The following is a 16,014-nucleotide window of genomic DNA, read 5'->3' as shown; positions in this document are numbered from 1 at the left end:
GAGTGGACTCCCAGAATGCATTATGTTCAAGAACCAAGGTACGACTGTATTTAAAAATCAGTGCAGTGTCTCTCTATAGCTCAGAAAGGGAGGACTTGTGTGGTTTTCTAGATGCTGCATTCCACCTCTCATCAGGCAAGCATGGCTGAGATGATGGGATTTGTAGTCCAACAATACCTGGAATGCAACAGACTCCTCATCCTTGCTATATCTATATATCCTTACTATATTCTTTGGGGCAGAATATAAGATACCAAATTCAGCCTATAAAATTCAAAGCTCTACCTACCTCAATCGCCATCTTGTCTACTAACATCTCCAAGAACAGCAGAGCACATCCAAAAGACTTAGAGAGCGCTTACACCACAAGGGTGCAGGGAGCGATTACCCGACAACAGTAGTGGGGGGCTGTTATTGGGTTGTTGTTTTTATTTTGATTATATATTGTGGTTTTTATGTTGATCTTTTCTGTGAACCGCCCTGAAACCTCTGGGTATAGGCTGGTATATTAATTAAATAATAATAATAATAATAATAATAATAATAATAATAATAATAATAGACTGAATCAAAGCATCTCTTAGAACCACCAGAAAACAATGAGCACATTAGCACTACACATTTAAAGTGCTATGATACCATTTTAAATGTTCATAATATAATTTCAGGTCTGGCAGGGCGAAGCCTCCTCTATCTTTCACATCAGTCAATAACTTGAATTTTATTATCGGCTTCTTTCCCTGCCAGATATACCTTGAAATTACTCTTTGCCACTCTTTAAATATTGCTCCCCCTTTGATTATCGGAATTGTCTGAAACAAAAACAACATCTTCGGTAACACACTCATCTTTATCATTGCAATTCTTCCCCCAAAGAATTCTAGGAGCTGTAGTTTGTTAAAGGTGTTCAGAGTTGTTAGGAGTCCCCCTATTCTCCTCCTAGAGCTACAATTCCCAGGATGGTTTGACCATCAATCCCCTCTTCCCAAGGAACTATGGGAACTAACTCTTTTTGATGGGGTCTGCCAACAACTCTCAGCACCCTTAACAAACTACAGCTCCCAGAATTCTTTGGGGGAAGCAGCGACTGTTTATAAGGTGATACCACAGCACTTTAAATAGATGGTGTGAATGTGGCTTGTGAGCACAGTCTGAGTTCCAAAGGCAATTGTTGGCGCAGAATTTAGCAACGAAATTTCTAGCAGGGTGTTTTGCTAACAAACAGAGGAGGGATCATGACTCAATGATAGAGGACTTGCATTGCCCAGAGTCAATCCTTGGGCATCCCTTGCTGAAAAGATAGAGAGAGCATTCACTGCGAAGGACCACGTGCCTGAGATCTTGAAGTGCTGCTGTCAGTCAGAGTATGCACTGCTGGGTTAGATGGGGAAATGGTCAGATCGGGTGTAAGGCAACCTTGGTGGAGGGGGCTTATATAGGATGATGCTTTTCAAAATTACTTAAGCCTTGTTCCCAAAATCCAGGTTCAGATCTTCCATTAAAGAAAGCAGACAGTGACATTTTCCAAAGGGGGAAGCTTAACTCTTCCCCATGTGGGAATGACACGGAGGAAAACTTCCCCAAAGCCCAGGGAAGAGAAGAAGGATGCACAAAGCCTGTCCCTCCTGGGAACCTCAACCCCAAAGATCCAGCCTTCCCCTTGCCAAGTTTAGTGGAAGGGGAAAAAAGAGAAAAAATGCCTGTTTTGCCCCCCCCCCCCGCCTGGACCTGCCTCACTTCTTAGACTGTAAACTGCAATTCAGCAGCTGTCTTTTGCACAAAACCTCCAGGTCTGTTTGACCCATTGCCTAAAATAGCTTCTAGGAAGGCCACCACACAGTTAAAGAAGCCTTTAGCTGATTGAAATAGATGCTTCTTAATAAAACACACCTTCGTATCCTTGAATAAATATAAACTCGTCCTGGGGGGGAAAAATAATTTTTCCATCATTTTATGGATGACGCAAACATGTTGACGTACCACATCACAAACCATCTTTGAAAGAGGAAGCGTTCCCTCCTTACATTTTGGTGAAGTCCTTGCATTAAAAATAATTAAACCATTTCTAATAATCTGATGGGTGATTAATTAGGGGTAACTTTTTGACTGATCCGAAGCTCTTAAATAAATTAATCTAACTGACCAACAGCTTCAACCCTGCTAGTAACAAGTAAACTAATCTTGGCTGCGAGTGCTGGAAGACCTGTTCCCCGCCTTGCAGGCCTTTCCCCACCTGGCCTGGGAAGCCGGGGCCCGGACTGACTCCAGCTACAAAATCTGAGGTTGCGGAACAGACTCTTAGGCTGGGGTGTTGTTGCTGCTGTAATTGATACTAATCTTTGTATCTTTATTTTAGATCTTATTATGATTTATGTGGAAACTGTTTAATTTGGCTATGTACTTTTCATGTTTTATTTATTGATTTTTAATAATTTTGTTACGTTTGTAATTAGGTGATTTTTATTCTCATGCCGCAAGCCACCTTGAGCAATGGTTTGAACATACATTTAAACATTTGAGCATACAAATAAAACTATCTATATATGCCTTGGTTCTTTCTGCAGTGCCAACTTTTGCCAACACAGTAGCAAATGCACTCAGGCTGCAACTGTAAACTGGAAGCAAGGCCCATTGAATTCAATGAGAAATACCTGCAAGCAGAAGCACACAGGATTGTATTATCAAGGCGCTGATCAAAGAGTTTCAGCAATCTTCTGTGACAACATAACTACGTATGTTGTGGACCGACTACACGAAAACCATTTATGCAACATGTGAAGCGGCCTTTATAGATCACAACTTGCTTTAAGGATTAAAACAGGGTTTGTTCAAGCACGCAGTTTGCCAATTTGCAATGTTTAACACCTTATCTGTTTCATACCGTAGATGTTGGGTTGACCTTAACACATGACCAGTGTTAGAAACTCAGATATATAAGCTAGGTGCCAAATGGCTCCTTAAACAAGGGTTACAGTCGCTAAAACGGGATGCCTTACCTAGTTGCCATTTTGGGGCCAGACGGTTCAAAAGTCGTATTTTTCAATAGGACTTTTTGGTTCCTGAAATTCATTCCGATTGTGCAGATACAATATAATGAATAGAATTCTACAGAATGTACTGCTAGTGTGTGAAAACAGTCAAGATCCAAGGATCCCCAGACATGCACCTCCAGATGGTAGAGGCGTTCGATGGCATCCTGGCACCTGGGCATCCTCTTGGTCACATGTGGCCGATAGTAAAGGTAAAGGGACCCCTGACCATTAGGTCCAGTCGCGGATGACTCTGGGGTTGCGGTGCTCATCTCACTTTATTGGCCAAGGGAGCCAGCGTACAGCTTCTGGGTCATGTGGCCAGCATGACTAAGCCGCTTCTGGCAAACCAGAGCAGCACACAGAAACGCCGTTCACCTTCCCGCTGGAGTGGTACCTATTTATCTACTTGCACTTTGACATGCTTTCGAACTGCTAGGTTGGCAGGAGCAGGGACCGAGCAATGGGAGCTCACCCCGTCGCGGGGATTCGAACCGCCGACCTTCTGATTGGCAAGTCCTAGGCTCTGTGGTTTAACCCACCGTGCCACCGATAGCCAGGGGCAAAAGACGCCTGGCAAATTTTGAACGCTGCATGTGACTGAAAATGTATCTTTTAATGGACTTATGTATGTCCCTTTCAGCAGCACAAGAGTATTAAGTATTTTAATATAGCCTCACAATAGGACAGGAGTTTTTATTGACTTTGAAGAAAAATGGGGATATTGGGTATGGCACAGTGATGGTTGTCAGAGCCACCATGTCAAAGGGCACCTAGGATTCATATCTATGACTGGAGGATAATAAAAATTACAGTGCAAAAAAGCAAGTCACGTCTTTCAGGCCTACGAGGAAAAGAAGAAACCTCTGCCTCAGCCACATACGCCTTTGTGTCAGGAACGGGCAAACAGTAAGATTGATGACATGCAATAGCCACAGAATGACATGCAATAGATCGCCAACCATTTCCAACTCCCAGTTTTTTAACTATTGCAAAAAAAAAAAATGACCACACAAACACACCTATATTAGACACACCTATATTTACATGGAAGGACTGTTGAGCTCTGTTCAGTTCTGGTACAGTGGTACCTCGGGTTAAGTACTTAATTCGTTCCAGAGGTCCGTTCTTAACCTCAAACTGTTCTTAACCTGAAGCATCACTTTAGCTAATGGGGCCTCCAGCTGCCGCTGCGCCGCCCGAACACAATTTCTGTTCTCATCCTGAAGCAAAGTTCTTAACCCGAGGTACTATTTCTGGGTTAGCGGAGTCTATAACCTGAAGCGTCTGCAACCTGAAGCATATGTAATCCGAGGTACCACTGTACTCAGAAATCTCTATGCTGAGAGTTCCCTGCACCGCAAGTCTATACACAAACTACAGTCCACAAGACTCAACCATGCATTTGCTTTACATTACACCAGGGGTTTTCAACCAGTGTGCTGTAACCCTGGGGTGCCTTGAATGATGGTCAGGGGTGACACAGGCAACACTGGCCTCTGCCCCTCTTTCCCCCCTCCCTCCTCTGATGCCCTCTTGTATCTCTGCCTCCCAAAGGCCTACACAGCTGTTTTTTGCAGCAGCAGCCCTGGCTACAAGCTCCTTGGGTGAATGGTGCCTCTGGAGCTGGCCAGGAGAGAGGAGAGGAGGCTGAGGGAACACTCCACATGGGAGGGTGTTCAAAAATGGGTGAGGGGCTGCTGGCTCCGCGAGCAAGGGGTGACTGGGACTCCTGAGCCCCACAGGGGTACCACAGAAAGAATGTAGTTGGTCAAGGGACTCAAAAAGTTTCAAAAACCTCCTGCATTATACTCCAGCTGCTTCTCAAAAGACTCCCCTACAAAAACTGGTCTGGAAATCCAGCCGGGTGGTTTAAAGAAGACCAAAGACTGTGCAACTCCTGATCCTTGATGTTCCATATTAGGGCATCAAATCCAGAGTTAAATCACAAGCAAACATTGTTGTTTTTTAAAGTGCTCACACACAATGCCAACTCCCACACAAAACTTGCCCAAGATTTGTCTCCAAAGGCTTTTCTCTGGACAGCTAACCTCTTGAGGTGAGTGGTAATCAGAGAAAAGGCCTCTACAGTGGTGGCACCCCACTTAAGGAACTCTCTTTTGTTCGAGCATCACTTGAGGTGCCAAGCCTTATGCTTCTGCCTCCACGCAAATACATTTTAAAAAATTTAAATTGCTTTATTGGCCGCTTGCGACCAAGCAAAGATGCCTGGGCACCAGGAAGGTCTCCCTCACCCGGAGGTGGCGTGCCTGGGGGAGTCCTTGGATCTTGACCGTTTTCACACACTAGCAGCACACCCTGTAGAATTCTGTCCATTATATTTCATCTGCACAATCAGAAAATTTCAGGAACCAAAAAGTCATTACAGTGGTGCCTCGCAAGATGAAAATAATTCATTCCATGAGTCTATTTGTCTAGCGGTTTTTTCATCTTGCGAAGCACGGCCATTAGCGGCTTAGCGCTATTAGCGGCTTAGCGGCTATTAGCGGCTTAGAAAAAGGGGAGGGAGGGAAAAAACTCGCAAGAACTCGCAAGACGTTTTCGTCTTGCGAAGCAAGCCCATAGGGAAATTCGTCTTGCGAAGCACCTCGAAAAATGGAAAACCCTTTCGTCTAGCGAGTTTCTCGTCTTGCGAGGCATTCGTCTTGCGGGGCACCACTGTATTGAAAAATACGACGTTTGAGCCATCGGGGTCAAAAAATGGCAACTCAGTATTCCATTCTGGCAACTGTAACCCTTGTTTAAGAAGCCAATTGGAGCCTGGCTTATTTATTTATTTGTGGCATTTTACAAATAAAGTTAGACACCAACACGTCTATGCTCCATACTTCAGCTAGTATAAACCTCACAGCTCCCCCCCTCGCCCCCATCACTACAGAAAACTAGAAACTGTGACACCGTGGTGACAAGATCTTCAACACAAAACTGAAATCCCCTGCCTTCACATCTCCTCATAGGAAAGGGAGAGATGAGAAGCCACAACTATTAGCTGGTTTTAGCACTGACATAGCCCATTGGTGGGGAGCCTGTGGCCTTCCAGTAATTGTTGAACTGTAACTCGCATCATCCCCAACCCCTGGCCATGTAACCTGGGACTTTGACTGGAGGGGCCAAAACTTCCCCTCAAATCCATTTAGCCACACTGAAAAAATAAGTGCTAAAACAGAATTTAGAATCTCCTCAAATCTCAAGCCAAATCCATTTGTTCTCTCTAGCCCTTTCTATGGTACACTTTTGCCGACCAAAAAAAAGGCAAAACAAACCACTGGACAAAGCACTGGGTGTCGATTCAAATTTCCTCTTTAGCCTTGCCAAGCAGCTCTTGTCCCTTGTCAAACCTACCTCTGCCTCATCTGTGAAAAAATTAAACAAATAAAATGAAAAGGGCAATCCATTCCATAGGCTCACGGAAATAAATTAAGATGAAGAAGCAAACCACCCTCGCTCACCGCCAAAACTTACAAAATGGGGAAAGCAAAATAAATTAAAAACCCATTAAAGGGGGGGGGAGGATATACGGTTGGTGTAATCTGTGCAAAATTCTATAATGGGGCAACAGGTGTTTGCAGTGGCCAAGTTTGAAAGACCCAGCAGATGAGGCCTGGAACAAAAGACAAAACCCTCATGGTGGGATCTATGAATTAGGGATCCCAGGGCTTGAACCAGAAAGTAAGACCTGGCATAGCAAGCCACCTAGATCTGCAAACGCTTAGCCTTCGGAGCTCTCAACAGGCACAGGTGGGAATGGAGAGTAACACAAGGCCCTGCTGCTGCCAGGCAATCTGAAACATCTGGATTGGCCCAGTAAAGTCAAGATACTAGGAGCCTCCTCATCAGTTCTTGGCTGGTTAACAGAACAGTGACCATCTACCAACAAGATCTTTAGGCTTCAGCTCAAACCTTCTACCTCAACAGCTGACCTTGGGGACCCTAGATTTTAGTGTACACGCATACATACAGCTTTAACAGGTCTGGATTGAGGCAAGGCCTGTAGTCACAAAAATAAGGTGGGAGTTCCTGGTTTTCTTGAGAAATTCAAAAATATTTCTGTTTTAGGGCAAGGAGTCTTACTGGACACTTTGGTTACGGCTGTTTTTGATCCTCAATGAAAGCTGGTGGCTGACAGTGAGGCAATAGGGGCAAATCCATCTCTTATCTCTTCTTGCAATTATCATTACAACTCAGCAGTTACACAAGGAAATCAAATGATATAAAGAGCTTCTTAAGCAATAAGAGTTTTAAAGCGTGTGAGGAATTCATTTCGGAAGTCCCAAGTGCGAATGATGCAAACACAGAACTCCTTCCCCTTGCAAGAAGTTCTGGTTCTATTATCACCATTTGAGGCAACCTCACACAATAAGAAAGTCCTGTAATTATTTGGGTAGCCAAATATCAGTGACAAGTGCAAATCTCCCACAGCTGCAAAAACACACCCTTTGCAGAGTTTGCTACAACAAGATATGTGCAGCAAGATCAAAGATCCAGCAATCCCGGGTAGGAGCACTGTCTTCGCTGAAAATAAATATATTTATGTAACTAAATAATGTAAGTAACAGGATTTTAAACCACCATCTGGATCGTGCAGCACACTGCAGGTGAGCTTTGCCCTTTGATGTGGAATGTCTTATTAAACCAGAGCGGGGGAGAGGGATCCCTCCAGATGTTGCTGGACTCCCCAAACCCATCGGAGCCAGACAGCAAGGCCCATGGTCAGGAGTGGAAACAGGAGCCATAGTCTCAGCAGCCTCTGAAGGGCCTGAGGATGCCCACCTGTGCATGAAAGGGGCCACACATGTATCACTGCCCTCCGCAAAGCCAGTTGCCGTTCAGCTGCTCTCTGTCTCTCCCCACTGTCAAGAAAATGAGAAGTTCTGCTCTTCTTCGGAGAGGCAACTGGTTTAGAGTGTGTGCAACAGGTGTGGCCCACAAAGTCCCCTCTCTGACAGCCAGAGGGTGAAGGAAGGTGTCTGTATTTCACTGAGGGACAAAACTCACCGGCCAGACTCTGCCACCCTCCCCAGGCCCCCTTATAACAGAACAGGAAATTCTGATCACCTCTGCAATTGCTCCTCAACAGCAGCCAACTGCATATATGGATCTCAGCATCTTAAAAAAGGAGTTGTTTTGCGATGCCATTGCCAGCACCACCCCTGCCCACCCCACCCCCAATCCCAGCTTTGTCTCCAAGCATGCTATCACCTAGACCTAGAAGAACACTGGCAGGGAGAGAGAGAATATGCCAACACAATTCTCCTCTTCAACATCCCCCCCCCCAATCTCTCAGCAAATCCCTCTGGACTCCTCCATAATCCCATGAAGGCTGCGTTCTGGGCAAAGTAGGCCTTGCCACTTTGTATGTTTCTAGGAGGGAGAATGCCGTACCCTAACCTAATTCAAAAGAAAGAAGCCCCCTACATTTTAAAATGGGGGTGTTGGTGTAAGGAACATTTGCAATCAGACTGGGGCCTTAGAGAGCCCTCCATTTTCGAGAAACCTCACAATGCAACAGTCCTGTTGAGAGAAATACCTATTTGTAATGTGACTTGTCTCTCCTTGCAATCTACCAAATTAAAGCTGCCTTTTAATCCCAAGTGAAACTGAATGTAAGTGGGGGGGGGGGAGATGGGGGACGCTTGGGAAGGAAAGCTGGCAAAGGGAGGGGGATAATAACGACAAAGCTCTAATGAGTTGTTAACAAACACTTCCCCCCCTCCATACCCCTTTAGCACAATACAAGAATTGAAGTCAGATTTGGTCCCAAACAAATACAGTTCCCTGTGGATTCCATCATTGTGCAAAACATACCAATAGATACTTGTGTTTCTTAGGGCAAGGGAAAGAAACGAATACGTCCTCCTTTGACCCAAAATTAAGGCAGCTCTGTTCTTCCCAACAGGAAGGATGTGAAAACCATTTCCCCCTTCCCAATCGCTAATTTATAAAGGCGAAAGAAACGCAGAGGCCTAGGCTCTTGGGTGGGGGGGAATATATTCAGTAGGCTTGCTACCAGCGGCCCTCCACCACCTTCCCTTCCCCAACTGCTTTTACACAACAGAATTTCTCATGCACCAGAATGCCACATAAAATTCCGACATAAATGCACCCTCAGTACATTTGACATTCAAAAAAGGCCAGGAGATTAGAGCTCGTCTTTTGCTTGCCTTTTTCTAGATCTAGGAAAATGGGGAGTCCTCACCTACCTCTCTTCTACAAGGCGATCCAGAAATCCTCACCCGGCAAAATCCATCGGCAAGATATAGCAGAAATCATTATCCAAAAAATCACGAAGGGAGGAAAAGGAAGGGTTTGCATTTGTTCCCTTCCTTTAAAAAAACAAAACAAAAAAAAACTATATATAGATATATATTTCTGCTGGACTTTTATTTACAGCCACCCGGAGAGCGAAGGGGGGATAAAACAAGCAAAACAAAACAAAACAAAAAGGTTTGGGAAGGATGCTAGTTCCAATATCCGAGGCTCTCTCCACTCAGGAAAAAAGAGACCGCCCAGCCCCCTTCGGAGAGTAGGGGACGGGTGAGCTTTGCTTCCTTCCACCACGGCAGTTCAGGGTTCCAAAATCAGCCCAAAGGGAAGAGCGAAGCAGCAAAATCCCTAGGACGACACACAAAGGGAGCTCCGGTTTTGCCTTTGATCTTCAAGCAGCCGCATCCGACGGAGAAGGCCTTTCTGCCGGCGCGTCCCCTCGCTCACTTCTGCCTCCGGGATTCTCTCTTGGGGTCCCCCGTCCCCCCCCCCACCGCCTGCCCGCCCCTTGCACCCTCCCGCTTACCCCCTTGCTCTTAGCAGGAGGCGCCCCGAACAGAACGTTTCCAACACTCACTTCTAGGCCGGATAGAACGTTGAAGGCTCCCGGGGGGTGGGGGGAGGGAGAAAGAGAGCGAATGGAGGAGAGTGGCGGGGGGGGGGCTGAAATAGAACGTTCAGAGTTTCCCTCCCGATGGAACGTTCATACTTTTCCTCGCCTCTCCCCCGCCGCGCAGATTCTCTTTCCCGGCAAGACACACGCAACTAAAACTAACCCGGAGCCTCAGCTCACCATCCTCGTTTCTTATTATTTGCTACACGGAACAGAGCTTAAACACGCCCGGCCGCAGCCTCCCTCGGAAGGGTGGCTTGCAACCAACACACCCTTGTTTCGGCTGGGGAGGGGTCTTCTCGTCTCTCCCCCCCCCCCCACCACCACCTCAACCCTCCCGCTGTTAGCCTCCTCCCTACCTTCTGTTCCAGGCCTCCTCTCTTTCTTTTCCTGTTTCGCTCTCTCCTCTTCCTTTCTTTTCTCTTCCCCCCGCTAAACTTCTCCCCTTCTCCCCCCCGCTTGCACCCTAATCCTCAGCTTCAGAGGAGGAGGGGGCTCCGAAGCAGCATCGCTGGCTGGTCTCTAACACCCCCCCGCTCGGCTTCCGCCCCCCCGCACCCACCCACAACGAAGGGCTTCAAGGAATGGAACAGAAAGTGTTCACCGAGGCAGCCATTTTCAGAGAGGAAAGTAGGTCCTGCTGGGCCAGCTCCGGGTTTGCTTAACCTCCCCCTCCCTCCTCCTCTTTCTGCGCGAGGGGAGGGTGGGATCCCGGAGTCAGGGACTTGTCCCTCTTCCTTCTCTCCGGACGCCTCTTCTCCCCCTCGGAAAAGGCAGAGGGGATCCTGGGCGAGATCCGGTCTGAAGCCCCCCCTTCGCCTTTGCCTCGACACGGCGGGGGGGGGGGACGGAAGAGGGGAGGAAGGGAAAGGGGGAAAAAAAGGAGGGAGCGGGCACTTATTTTGTGTTAGGAACCCGATGGCGGAAGGGCACGCAGCAATGGCTTTTGGGGAAGTGAGAGATGCGCCCGTACGGAGCCTCAGCGCACGCTCGGCTGCGGATCACTTCGCCGGCTTTAACCCTCCCGTGCCCGGGCCGGGTGGCTGCGAAAAGCACGTGGGACGGGTTCAGAGGACTCTTCCTTCCCCACCCTCCGCGAGGGTGCAAGGGATCGCGGGACAGGTGCAATCCTTGCAAGGGGAGAGGAAGCCGCGATCCCGCTCGTTGCACGCCATGGGGGTGACCGGGAAGCAAATAATAAAAACAAATACCTTAAAATAAAATAATAAAAAAGGCAGCACAGCACTTTTCTCAGCGGGGCGCGCGAGCGGTGGAGGGTTCTTGTGGGTCTCTGAAGGGGGCGCTCGCTCCCGCGCCCGGGCACATGCCTCCAGGACTCGCGCTGTAACCTTTGCTCAAGTGAGGTCCCGCTGCGCCCCCCAGCGGCACCGAGCTCCCCGATCTCTCTTTTCCCCCACCCCGCGCCCGGATCCCCGAAACACGATTCCAGCGGACCTGTTGGGAATCTTGCAAAATGACCCACCAGAATCGGTTAATACACACCTTCTCAGCTTTGACCCCCGGTTGCCCCGCAAGGTCTTCCCTGGGCTGTGAAGCTGATTCGAAGTGTCAGGTTGACCTGGAACATCTCGCGTCCCGCGTTCCCTGTTCCGGGAGGAAAGCAATTTTTATTTTCTTCCCCGACCTCCCTAACCCGTGCAGCGCTTTGCATTCCTTCCTGCCCGTTTTTCTCCCTGCACGGTCGCACAGATGCGACAAACTGGCGCAGCTGGTTATATAATCCCTTGGATTCGTATTTGGAAAGTGTTCCCTATCTAAATATATATGTACTGTATATAGTTTCCATTTCGGGTTTTTCGTCGCTGCCGCTGTTAAAAGCAGGTGAGTTTCTCTGGGCTTACTCTCCCGGTGTGAAGTAGCAGGCTAGCGCAGGCGGCATGCTTTCGATGTTAACTGGATCTCCCCTAACATAGGAGCCAATAAAATATTTGAGGGGGACAGCCCCCCCCCAAGTTGATGGGCATTGTCATTCAAATGGCAAGCGTCATGTGATCGATTATTTAACGAGATGGAGCTTACCTGGGCCCCCCAATATTTTATTCAAGCCCCCCAAAATGTACTGAGCTTCCTTTCACTTGCTATCCTGAACCATTTGAGCATTTGTCTGCGTTTTATGTCAATGTCACGAGATATCTGTGTGCCATTCTGGCTCAGTGGATTCCCCAAAACTCCCACCTTTGTGTTGTTAGTGATGTTAGAGGACCTCAGCATCTGGGCAGATCCTGCCTCTGGTTTTGCTCCGGACTTCATCGTTTCCAGGTCAACCTTAGGGTCGTCCCAGATAGTTTGGGGCCCAACACATCGCTTAAAGGAAACACGTTGGATTTGTCTCTCTGCAAAGGGCAGGATTCTGGTGATCTTGTATGGCTGGTGGCATGGCTAGTAAGCCATTGTCATTGCCTACTAACTGCCTGATTTAAGGGGTTTGTGGACTCATGGCTCCCCCCCCCCCCCCAGGACACATAGCCAGTCCATATGGTTCATCCCTGGAAACTTTTGGATCTGCTTTGTTCCCATAATGCAAGGATAAGGAACCTCAGGCCAAATGCAACCCTCCAGGCCTTTTTCGTCTGGCCTCTGGGACACTCCTCAGGCCACATACCCTCTCCCCAGACCACATCTCTCACTGGCCTAAGTGTTTTTGCCTGGTTTGACTACATCCTTGTTTCCTTAAATGGAAGAAACAGTGTAGAAACAACTTGCCCACCTTAAAATTCACATTTGTGGTTGCACCTTGCATATGGTTCAGCTCCCCTGCCATAATGCTTTGGGGGAATTAGATAGCAGCCTGTTATTGATCCCCTGAGAGGAGGGTGGAATACTTGTTTTGACTAGGCCTATAGACACTGCTGCCTGCACAGAAAGACAGATTGAAGGAGACAGACAGATTCAGCTGAGGGAAGATCCAAAGTAGACGTGTGCAACTAAAACTTCCATCAGCCCCGGCAAGCATAGTAAATGACCAGGAGTGATGGGAGTTGTAGCTCAGCAACTTCCGGAGAGGCAAAGGTTCTCCACACCTGAGCTAAAGGGAAAGATGCTGAAAGTAACAATTATTTTTAGTTCAGTAGTTTGTGTTTTAATGGTTGGATTGCAGTTGTTGTTGTGTTTGTTATTATTTTTGTAAGCTGCTTTGGGTTTTCTTCTTAGCCAACAATCTGTTTTGGGCAACTCCTTTGTGGAGGGGAAAGACGGATATACCTTTTTAAAAAAACCACTAAACATTTCTCTCTTTTTTTTTTTTTTTTTGACAAAGTTACAAACTTGGTGGATCAGGGGATGCTGTGAATGCAGTGTATCTTGAGTTTAGTAAAGCTGTTGACAAAGTCCCCCATGATATTGTTGCAGAGAAGTTGGGAAATGTGGACAGGATGAGGTACTTCTAAGGTGGATTTGTAGCTGGTTGACTGACTGAACCCAAAGAGTACTCATTAATGGTTCCTTGTCATCCTGAGAAAAAGTGACAAGTGGCGTGCCACAGGGTTCTGTCTAGGGCTCCGATCTGGTGGAACGCTCTGCCACAAGAGACTAGGGCCCTGCGGGACTTGACATCTTTCCACAGGGCCTGCAAGACAGAGCTGTTCCACCAAGCCTTTGTCCAGGGCACAGCCTGACTTCCTCCTTTGGCAATCTTCACAGAACTCTAGCCCCAATGGTTGCCATCAATTCGATTTGAATTAATTTTATAATGAAATTATTTTAGAATGTTGTATTATTTTATTGTTGTTAACCGCCCTGAGCCCGGCTTCGGCTGGGGAGGGCAGGATATAAATAAAAATTTATTATCATTATTATTATTCCACGATAGAAGGAAGGGAGGACACACCATAAATGTCCTAAATAAATCGTACGTCAGTAAAGAAACATTCCAGATAGACTATCCTCACGGAACTTCACTCACTTACAGGCCAGAGGTGGAGAATATACCCCTGTACATTTAAAGAAGAGGAAGTGCTCTGGCAGTACATATATGAGGCCCATAAAGCCATATAACATACAGGCGTGGAAACTACAACAACACTAAGAGTTCAAGGCAGTTTCATTTTGTCCCTGTGCCAATCCAAGCCTCAGATAAAAATGTAGGGCTTGATTGAAACGCGATGGCAGGGAGGTGCAAGTACATGGAAGCACATGCATGGTCATTCAAGACTTTACAGCAGCTGAATTTGATGATGAATTGTGTACAGAGCACATGGTTGTAATCCCTTTGGTGGAGGAGCTCCCAGTGGCTTCGTCTAGAAACCTGGCAGGGACTTGATCTGATGTGGGTTTGTCAGCCCATAGGGATGAGCAGCCAGGGCAAGCAGGTGTCGTCTGCCGTTTGAATGAAGTGCAGGTAGGTCAGGAAGGCAAAAGGGTACCCACCGTGCTTGGATTTGTATGTGCAGAGATGAGCTCTGTAGAGCTAGTCAGCAGACGGACAGCGGGATTAACAAATGGGATGAGTTTTCTCTTTTGGTCCTGTGCTCTTGGAGGGAAGGGATTAGCGAAGGCTGCATCTGCCATTCCTGCAGAGCTGCAGCCGAAAAGTTGTGACGTGGATGATTCTACATACAAATAGTACTGAGTGTTCCTGGCTCGCGCTTGAACAGTATTGGTTGGGGTAGAGCTGTTAGAACCAGCTGCGGACTTTATTCTGTGATGGGAAGGGGAATCTCCCCCATATTAATAAGAAGCTTTTAATTTTGAATATTTTTAAGAATTTTTGTTTTTATGGATTTAGGACAAATATTGTACTTGGCTGTCATGATAAAAAAAAATTGGTTTGGACATGCTCACCGCAAAAGAAACACTAAAAAAACCCACAGAGAGGGATATTTAAATTTTCAATTATTTAAATTTTAGAACTGGGAAAGGACATAAACATAAACATTCAGAATGTCACATAGTGACTACCATTCTACCTCTCCCCTCCGAAAGAGATATTTTTAAAGAAATATTCTCTTTTTTTTTTTCCTGCTTTTCTTTTTCTGTCTTTTTTTCTATGTTCTTACTGTATTTAGATCAATGTTTTCACTTTGCACAAAAAAACTGATATTAAGCTTTGTTTTTCTCTTTATAAATCCTAATGAAATTATTTTTAAGAAGAAAAAATAATAATAACCACCAACACTGGATATCCTATCCATTATAGCAGGCATAGGCAAACTCGGCCCTCCAGATGTTTTGGGACTACAACTCCCATCATCCCTAGCTAACAGGACCAGTGGTCAGGGGTGATGGGAATTGTAGTCTCGAAACATCTGGAGGGTTGTGTTTGCCTATGCCTGCATTAGAGGGACCATGTGCGAAGGAGATCAGAGCACTAAAAGCACTAGAGGCATGTCTCTGAGCTGAACCGTGTCCCTATCTAAAAGGATGCCTGATGTGGGTCAGATTTGGGGCCCAAATATCTCGGTGGTTTAGATGCCCAGGTTTGTTCTGAGACCCTAGCGCAGGGGTAGGCAACCTAAGGCCTGTGGGCCAGATGTGGCCCAATTACCTTCTCAATCCGGCCCAGGGACGGTCTGGGAATCGGCGTGTTTTTACATGAGTAGAATGTGTCTTTTTATTTAAAATGCATCTCTGGGTTATTTGTGGGGCATAGGAATTCATTCATTTATTTTTTTCAAAATATAGTCTGGCCCACCACATGGTCTGAGGGACGGTGGACCGGCCCACGGCTAAAAAAGGTTGCTGACCCCTGTCCTAGCAGATGGAGACGAAGGGTTTATAGGAAGTGGGAAGGGAAAGTAGACAGTTCAAGGCTCTTGCTATCGGGAAAGAGGCAAGACGGATCTTGACCAATCACTTAAAGAGTCAAAGGGCATCAAAGCATCTCATAAAATTAGAGAACTAGTCTCGCCCAATAAATGAGCAACTGTAACTATTAATAAATAATGTCCCAACCCAAAATCAATTACCGGTCACTGGGCCCAGAGAATTGCTTGGCTAATTGGGTCAATGATGTGAAGTAAGGCAGTGGTTTCTCAGACCTCTTCTTCCCACGGACTTCTTGAAAATTGCTGAGGGTCTTTGTGGACCACTTAATGATTTCTCTGCCTCTGGTAGTGATTGTAACGTGCT

General features: G+C 46.6%; 1 protein-coding gene across 14 annotated transcripts in view; it reads right to left on the bottom strand.

Annotated features, from left to right (window-relative positions):
* KMT2D (lysine methyltransferase 2D) overlaps nucleotides 1–11,757 on the bottom strand; it is a 109,568-nt gene extending 97,811 nt beyond the window's left edge. For 6 of the 14 annotated variants that reach the window (XM_081849445.1, XM_081849448.1, XM_081849450.1 and 3 more), the window contains exon 1: nucleotides 9,251–10,481. The gene's annotated coding sequence lies outside the window, so the exon portion shown is untranslated. The other 8 variants (XM_081849454.1, XM_081849446.1, XM_081849452.1 and 5 more) reach the window with 4 other exon arrangements.
* Nucleotides 11,758–16,014: the final 4,257 nt, after the last annotated feature.

This window comes from Podarcis erhardii (genome assembly GCF_964252035.2).
Source record: "Podarcis erhardii genome assembly, chromosome: 2".
In the NCBI taxonomy this organism is placed as follows: Eukaryota; Metazoa; Chordata; class Lepidosauria; order Squamata; family Lacertidae; genus Podarcis; species Podarcis erhardii.
This window is presented reverse-complemented; position numbering and strand designations above follow the sequence as displayed.